This window comes from Rhincodon typus, chromosome 39 (assembly GCF_021869965.1).
Source record: "Rhincodon typus isolate 14 chromosome 39, sRhiTyp1.1, whole genome shotgun sequence".
NCBI classification, from domain to species: domain Eukaryota; kingdom Metazoa; phylum Chordata; class Chondrichthyes; order Orectolobiformes; family Rhincodontidae; genus Rhincodon; species Rhincodon typus.
The window spans coordinates 13,849,321-13,858,082 of record NC_063370.1 but is presented as its reverse complement, the minus strand read 5'-3'; positions in this window follow the sequence as shown (position 1 = coordinate 13,858,082).

The window sequence follows — 8,762 nt, the reverse complement described above, 5'->3', positions numbered from 1 at the left end:
ATCCATTTCAAGCCTACCAACTCCCACAGCTACCAAGAATACACCTCCTCTCACCCACCTTCCTGCAAAAATGCCATCCCCTATTCCCAATTCCTTTGCCTCCACCGCATCTGCTCCCAGGATGAGGCATTCAACTCCCGAACATCTCAGATGTCCTCGTTTTTCAAGGACCGCAACTCCCTCCCACCCAGTGGTCGAGAACGCCCTCAACTGTGTCTCCCGCATTTCCCACAACTCATCCCCCACACCCCCTCCCCGCAATAACAACCAGAACAGAATCCCCCTCGTCCTCACGTACCACCCCACCAACCTCCAGATCCAACGCATCATCCTCCAGCACTTCCACCATCTGCAATCCGACCCCATCACCAAAGACATTTTTCCCTCCCCACCTTTATCTGCTTTCAGGAGGGACCACTCTCTCCGTGACTCCCTTGTCCGCTCCACACTCCCCTCCAGCCCCACCACACCCGGCACTTTTCCCTGCAACCGCAGGAAGTGCTACACCTGCCCCTACACCTCCCCCCTCACCCCCATCCCAGGCCCCAAGAAGACTTTCCACATCAAGCAGATGTTCACCTGCACATCTGCTAATGTGGTATACTGCATCCGCTGTAGCCGGTGTGGCTTCCTCTACATCGGGGAAACCAAGCGGAGGCTTGAGGACCGCTTTGCGGAACACCTACGCTTGGCTCACAACAAACAACTGCACCTCCCAGTCACGAACCATTTCAACTCCCCCTCCCACTCCTTAGATGACATGTCCATCCTGGGCCTCATGCAGTGCCACAGCGATGCCACCCGAAGGTTGCAGGAACAGCACCTCATATTCCGCCTGAGAACGCTGCAGCCCAATGGCATCAATGTGGATTTCACAAGCTTCAAAATCTCCCCTCCCCCTACCGCATCCCAAAACCAGCCCAGCTTGTCCTCGCCTCCTCCCACCTATCCCCTCCTCCCACCTCAAGCCCCACCCCCATCTCCTACCTACTAGCCTCATCCCGCCCCCTTGACCTGTCCGTCCTCCCTGGACTGACCTATCCCCTCCCTAACTCTCCACCTACACTCACCTTTACTGGCTCCATCCCCGCCTCTTTGACCTGTCTGTCTCCTCTCCACCTATCTTCTCCTCTATCCATCTTCTATCCACCTCCCCCCTCTCCCTATTTATTTCAGAATCCCCTTCCCCTCCCCCATTTCTGAAGAAGGATCTAGATCCAAAATGTCAGCCTTCCTGCTCCTCTGATGCTGCTTGGCCTGCTGTGTTCATCACCTTGTTATCTCAGATGAGGATTGGAAGCTGTTTGCGATTGGCATTGCATTCATTGTCGTGATTTGAGGATGAATGTGGACCTTGAGCACCTTAGGGTGAGTTGGAGAGACCACAGGAGCAATGGGGCAGGTCTCAGGTTTGTGGAGGGGGGAAGGTAGTTAGCAAGCATCATCAAGAAAAGGCAACACTGGGGGATTGGCCAAACTTGAAGGCATTGAGATGTTGATAAAGAAAGGATGGGGGGATTGATGGGAAGGATATTGACTGAGAGGGAGAATGAGAATTATGATATTTGACAATTTATAATTGAAAATGTGAAATTCTTTTGAGCAACTGAAGAAGAAAGTGGAAGACTGTGAGGCATGGAGAAATGAGCTGAGGACGTCTCCTAGAGGACTTCCCCTCAAGGATTAGTCTCCTTGCCATGAACTGTAGTATCTGGGTCACTAGATTAAGACAAGGGCTAACCCTGACCAGTTAGAGGAGAATGTAAAATTCAGGGCAGGTAATGCTGCTGGAATTTACAGTCTTTGGGATGTTGGTGAGAATAGGGTCAGGCTATGATGCCGTCCCTAGATGAAATGCCTGTTACCATTGATGCCTTGGTTACAGCTGACGGGGGCCTGTACATGAAGCTGCATGGTGGATGGCAGATAACATCACATTGAATATGATTTCCATGGTTTAAACAGTGGATGATCTTCGCTCGATCTTCTAAGGTATCAGATCCTTCAAGGATTGACCTCAATAACTCACTTGGCTTGTAGGAACATAGACAAAGTGAAGCACATCACTGGGATCGATTGACCAGACTTGCTGCGAATGACAGAACATGCCCTCAGATCTGAGATCACACAGGGACTGATAGATTCCACAAAGATTGACAGATCATACAGTGACTTACCAATCGTGCAGTGACTGACAGTTCCCACAATGACTGACCAATCACAATCACACAGTGACTAACCAATCATACAGGAACTTACCAATCACACAATGACTGTGAGATCCCACAGTGACTGACAAATTCCACAGGAAGTGACAGATCCCACAAAGACTGACAGATCCCACAGGGACTGAGATCTAGTTGGTGTTTCACAGTTTAGATTCCAATGGTTGTACAAGATTGGAATAGGTTGTTTGTCGCTGGATTTGGAAACTGGATTGGTCGAGTCATTACCTGCATCTCACTGCTCTGAGTGGCTATTTTCTCCTGTGTTAAAATCACCATTTTGTCAATGGATTTTCGAAAGTGGGAGAGGCGAGGATGTAAAACCTGAAAAGGAGCGTAATAAGTGGAGGTGAAGAGCATGTATTAGGAAAGAAAGGCATCTTATTTACATTCACTCTGACATACACTACTGGAGGGATATTTCATCATAACCATGATAAAGAAAGGAATGGTGAGAGTGAGAGAAAATACAGAGATATTCAGAGAGAAATAGTGAGAGATAGAGAGACATATCAAGAGAGAGTGAGATGTTGAGAGATACAGATAGATAGATAGATAGATATAGAGAGAGTTTGTAGAAATAAAGAGCTATATAGAGATAGAGATAAAGAAACAAATAAAGATACAGATAAATAGTATGAAAATATCTTGAAGTTCCATTCAGGGTACAGCTTTCCCAACTCATACATTGTGATTCAAATGGATCCAATTTCCAAGCATACATGAAAAAAGCCAATCATTTCCTGTTATAACAAGGTGTAGAGCTGGATGAGCACAGCAGGCCAAGCAGCATCAGAGGAGCAGGAAGGCTGACGTTTCGGGCCTAGACCCTTCTTCAGAAATGGGGGAGGGGAAGGGGGTTCTGAAATAAATAGGGAGAGACGGAGAGGCGGATAGAAGATAGATAGAGGAGAAGATAGGTGGAGAGGAGACAGCGAGCAGTTTCAAGGCCAAAGAGATTACGAGAGAGTTGCAGTGGGAGAGAGATCCACTGAGGTTTTTCCGGAGGGAGGAGGGTAACTTCTTAGGCAGCCTTGAAACTGCTCGCTGTCTCCTCTCCACCTATCTTCTCCTCTATCCATCTTCTATCCGCCTCCCCCTCTCTCCCTATTTATTTCAGAATCCCCTTCCCCTCCCCCATTTCTGAAGAAAGGTCTAGGCCCGAAACATCAGCCTTCCTGCTCCTCTGATGCTGCTTGGCCTGCTGTGTTCATCCAGCTCTACACCTTGTTATCTCAGATTCTCCAGCATCTGCAGTTCCTACTATCTCTGAATCATTTCCTGTTGGTTCTTTTTGCCAGGGGACTGTGAGTTAACAGCTTTGGTTTACCAAGACCCACTCAGATCTGTTTGAGCTCAGGATGCGACCTACTGCCTCGTACCCTCCCTGCCCCCACCCCTTCCCCCAGGAGTGTCAAAAGAAGGAAGTGTCCCACCTGTGCATGTGCCTCACCATCCACAGCAGGGCCCTGCTTCCTGCCAGGAGGCATTTTAAGTCGGATTCTAGAAGAAGGAAAAGTTGATAATTTATTTGTAAGTTTTAAAAAATGATTATATTGTTAGTTGAAGTGCGATTGTAACTTAACTCTCACCCAAGATAATTCTTGATCTCACTTTGAAAAATGTTGACGAGCAGAGAGACCTTGGTGTAAATATAAATACACCTTTAAAGGTGACACGGCAAGTTACTAAAATGGTTAAAATGAAGTGAAGGGATGTATTTGTGTTTAAAATGGAACATTAAAGCAGGGAGATCCTACCAGATCTTTATAAATTACTAGATAGACCTCAGCCAGAATGTTGTGGTCAATTCTGGATGCCACATTTTAAGAAACATCTAAGTGAAGCTCTTAGAGACTGCACAGAGGCAATAGGCAAATGGCTATTAATCCGGTGTAATGTTCAGGGGACCCAGGTTCAAATCTTACCACAGCAGATGGTGGAATTTGAATTCAATAAACAATCTAGAATTAAGTGACCAGAGCCCATTGTTGATTGTTGGGGGGGTAAAAACCCATCTGGTTCACTAATGGCCTTTAGGGAAGGAAACTGCCATCCTTACCTGGTCTGTCACATGTATGTGACTCCAGGCCCATAGCAATGTGGTTTACTCTTAACTGCCCTCTGGGCAATTAGGCAATAAATGCTGGCCTAGTCAGCGATGCCCTCATCCTGTGAATGAATGAAAAAAAACAGAGGAGGTTTATCAGGATGGTACCAGAGGAGTGAACATTTGCCCAAGAGAAGAAGTCAGAATAGTTGGAACTGTTATCCTGGGAACAGTGATGGTTACAATGTGATTTAATCAGGATTTACAAGATGCTGAATGTAGTGTTAAGGGTAAATACTCAAATATGTAAATAGTTGGAATGCATCAATTGTGATGTCAGAGAACATATGACAACAGATTCAGAGACAGATGATTCTGTGTAAAGCCTCTTGCTTTGCTACATAATGTAAATAGTTAGCAAGATGTTCAATAAAACAGTGTACCTGTGGTGTAAGGGCTCTTGGACTCTGGAGCAACCTGGTGATGATGTCATGGAAATGCACATTACTGAGTATAAGTAGGACAGCATAGGCGGAGTTAGACCATACTAGACACAACTATACCAGACTATACTACACTTGGGAAAACCCACATGAGCATATGGCCATGAAAAAGATTATTCCCTACCTAGTGTAACTATAAGTCAAAGCCTAGTAAATCTGCGATGACCATGGAGAGAATCATTAACATTAATGATTATAAATAATATAACTCTGAGGTCTATGCCTGAAGATAATTCTTGATTTTGCCTTCTTCTTGAGCAGTCTGTCTCAAACCCAGATTCAGAGTGTCCCACCAAACCACAAGATAGGAGACTATCTCCTGCTACCACACAGGAACAGGAAGTAAATGTTGCTGACATCATCAGTGTGTACCTACACAGGACATTGGCAAGGTTAATGCCAATGCCATTGTTTTGTGCCCTTTGTGTCTGCCCTTCCATTGTCACCCAATTCTCTGCTCCCCTCAACATTCTACTCCCTTTCTTCTCGCTGCCCCTCTCCCCTCTCCTATTGCTTCCTCTCTACCATAGCTGCCCCTCTCCCCTAAATGCCCTGTTCCCCTCTCCCCTCACTTCCCCTTTCCCTTGCTGCCCCTATTTCCCCACTGTACTTGTAGCCACCAACAACGCCTTGTGTTTATATAGCCCCTATATGGGGAGACTGAGGGAGGTGACAAGTTCCAGAATTTTCTGACCAGGTGAATTAAAAAAGCAGTCTGGAAATTGGGAAGGGGTGGGGTGTGGGGGGAATTACAGTTCAGCAATTTCATGCCCAACACCGCCTGGGCCAATATCTTTTCATCAAACCAGATTATTCGGTATTTATAAGACCAAAACAAGTGGGAGCAGGAGTAGGCCATTCAGCCCTTCAAGCCTGCTCCACCATTTTGATCTGGCTGATCCAATATTCATCACATCCACTTTTCTGTTGTTCTCCATAACCCTTGATTCCCTGACTGATCAAGCATCTATCTGTCTCAGCCTTAAATATAAACAAGGTTTCTCTGTGGCAATGAGTTCATAGACTCACAACTCTCTGAGGGAAGAAATTCCTCCTGATCCTCAGTCTTCAATTGATGCTCCATAATAAGATCATTATCACATTGCTTTTTGTGAGTGTACAAATTAACTGCCACATTTCCTACATTAAAGCAGGGACTGCACTTACAAAAATGTTTGTCTTAGGTGTGCAGTGCATTGAGACATCTACAGTGTAAAGAGTTATTGTGAGATGTAAATAAGCTCATCTACACCATCATTGGGAAGTGACGTAAAATCATGTGACTGCTAAGGCTCTCTGTAACAACCTTGTGGCAGAGGTGAAGTCTTGACCTGAACGTAGTTAGTATCTTGTATGTTTAAGTATACAATCATATTTGCTGACATCAAGAAACTCATGCAACGTTCACTAACCTCAGGCCCATAGCTGAATTGTAGAACATTGCAGGGTAATGAAAGGCATTAGAGAAATGCCAACGTTTTCTTTAATTTATCAACAATGTGAAGGTCCCAGCAAGTAAAGGAACATGCGAGTTGGTGTGTACAAACACAGAGTGGGGGGAGAAGTAGCCATAAAAATATCAACCATTTAAATGACAGGCCAACGGAGAGAAACAGAGAGAGGGTGGAGGCTAAAGAATTGATCTCTTTCCTTTATTTTTTCACAGGGCATCACTTGCAACTCCCAGTGTTTATTGCCTGTCCCTTATTGCCCTCGAACTGAGTGGATTGCTGGTCCATTTCAGAGGGTGGATAGGAGTCAGTCACATTGAATCGTAGAATCCCTACAGAGTGGAAGCAGGCCATTTGGCCCATCAAGTCTACACAGGGCCTCTAAATAGAATCCCATCCAGACCCAGCTCCCTAACTCTATCCCTGTAACCCTGCATTCCCCATGTATAATCCACGTAGCCTGCACACCGCTGGCCATGAGGGACAATTTAGCATGGCCAACCCAGCTGACCTGGACTGTGGGAGGAAACTGGAACATCCAGAGGAAACTCACACAGAACCTGTATCCCTGGTGCTGTGAGGCAGCAGTGCTAACCATTGAGCCACCGTGCCACCATTGCTGCAGGTCTGGAGTCACATGTAGGCCAGACTGGGTAAGGATGGCAGATTTCCCTCCCTAAAGGGACATTAGCAAACCAGATGGGTTTTTACCACAATCAGTGAGAGTTTCATGGTCACTGTCCCTGAGACTAGCTTTCAGTTTCAGATTTAACCATTACATTTAAATTCCAGCAGCTGCCCTGGTGGAATTTGAACCCAGAGCAATAGCCTGGGGCTTCTGGATTAGGAATCTGGTCTTTATTCTTCTCATTACTAATGCCGATCTCCACCTTCCCTTCTGCCAGGATGACTGACTCTGGGTGAATAAACTGGGACATGGTGTCTTGGGCAATTGTTGGTAAGATCTTGAGAGCAGGGTCTTGAGAGTGCAGTGAGAGGGCACTGCTGACCAGGCCTCCAGAGCAGGGCACAGCTGAGACCTGGGATGCATGGTGAGTTGAGAATTTACATTGCAGACCCAGATAGCCGTCACTGACCCCTGCTGTCTCGAAGATACCTTTTTCGTTTTCTTCCCTTTATCATCCCGTTCGATTCTGACGAACCTTCCTCTGGACTCGCTGTTCCATTGGGGTGTTCCTTACTACTGTTCTTCCCTGTTGGAGAAACCAAGTGCATTACACCATCAAATCACAGATTTGTCACTGCACAGAAGGAAGCCATTCAGCCCAATGAGCCTGCACCAGCCCTTTGAATGAGCATCACTACCGAGTGTCAATCTCCTGCTTTCACCCCCATGCCCTTGCACATTATTTCTATCCAATTAAACTATCCAATGCTCCTCTTGAAATGCTTCCTTTGGACCTGCCTCTGCCACATTTCCAGGCTGTGCATTCCACACCCTAACTACTCGCTGTGTGAAAAAGATTTTCCTCACATCACCCTCGCTTTGTTTGCAAGTCACTTTAAATCTGTGCCCTCTTGTTCTTGTTCCTTTCTTTTAATATATTCATTCATGGGATGAGGACACTGCTGCTTAGGCCAGCAACTATTGCCCAGCCCCAGTGGCCCAGAGGACTGTTAAGAGTCAACTGCATTGCTGTGGGTCTGGAGTCACGTGTGGGGCAGACCAGATAAGGATGGCAGTTTCCTTCCCTAAAGGACACTAGTGAATCAGATGGGTTTTTACTGACAATCAATTCATGATCATTATTAGACTTTTAATTTTAGATTTGTATTGAATTCAAATTCCAGCATATGCCATGGCGGGATTGGAACCCAGGTCGTCAGAACATTTCCTGGGTCTCTAGATTAACAGTCCAGTGATAAATTTTCCCTTCAGCACATTGGAATCAGTACCTAGTGGATTTAAATTGTAATAGTGAAGGTGTTCAGAAACAGAGAGCTTAATTGATAAGTATGTACTGGTCTGTAAGATGGCAAGTTAGGTTGAGAATACCACTGATAAGGCAGATAGATGCTGGACTTTATAAATACAGCCATGGAGTACAAAAGCAAGGAAGCTATGGTGAACCTCTGTAAATCTCTGGTCTGTCTCAACTGGAATATTGTGTCCAATTTTGTACATTATATTTTAAGGAAAGGCTGTGAATTTATTTAAGTATGTGCACAGATTTACAAGAATGGTTCCACAGATGAAGGATTTCAATTAAGTGTTTCAAAAGGAAGCTGAGGCTGTTTGCTTTGGACAAGCAAAATTTAGGAGGAGATTTAATCAACGTGTTCAAAACAGAGTGGGGTCTGGACACGGTGGAGAGGGAGAAACTGTTCCCTCTGGAAAAAGGGCTGAGAACCAAAGGACACAGGTTCACTCGAGTGGTTAGGGTCTGGAACGTACTGTCTGAGAGTGTGGGGGGAGGCAGGGTCACTCGAGTGGTTAGGGTCTGGAACGTACTGTCTGAGAGTGTGGGGGAGGCAGGTTCACTCGAGTGGTTAGGGTCTGCAATGTAGTGTC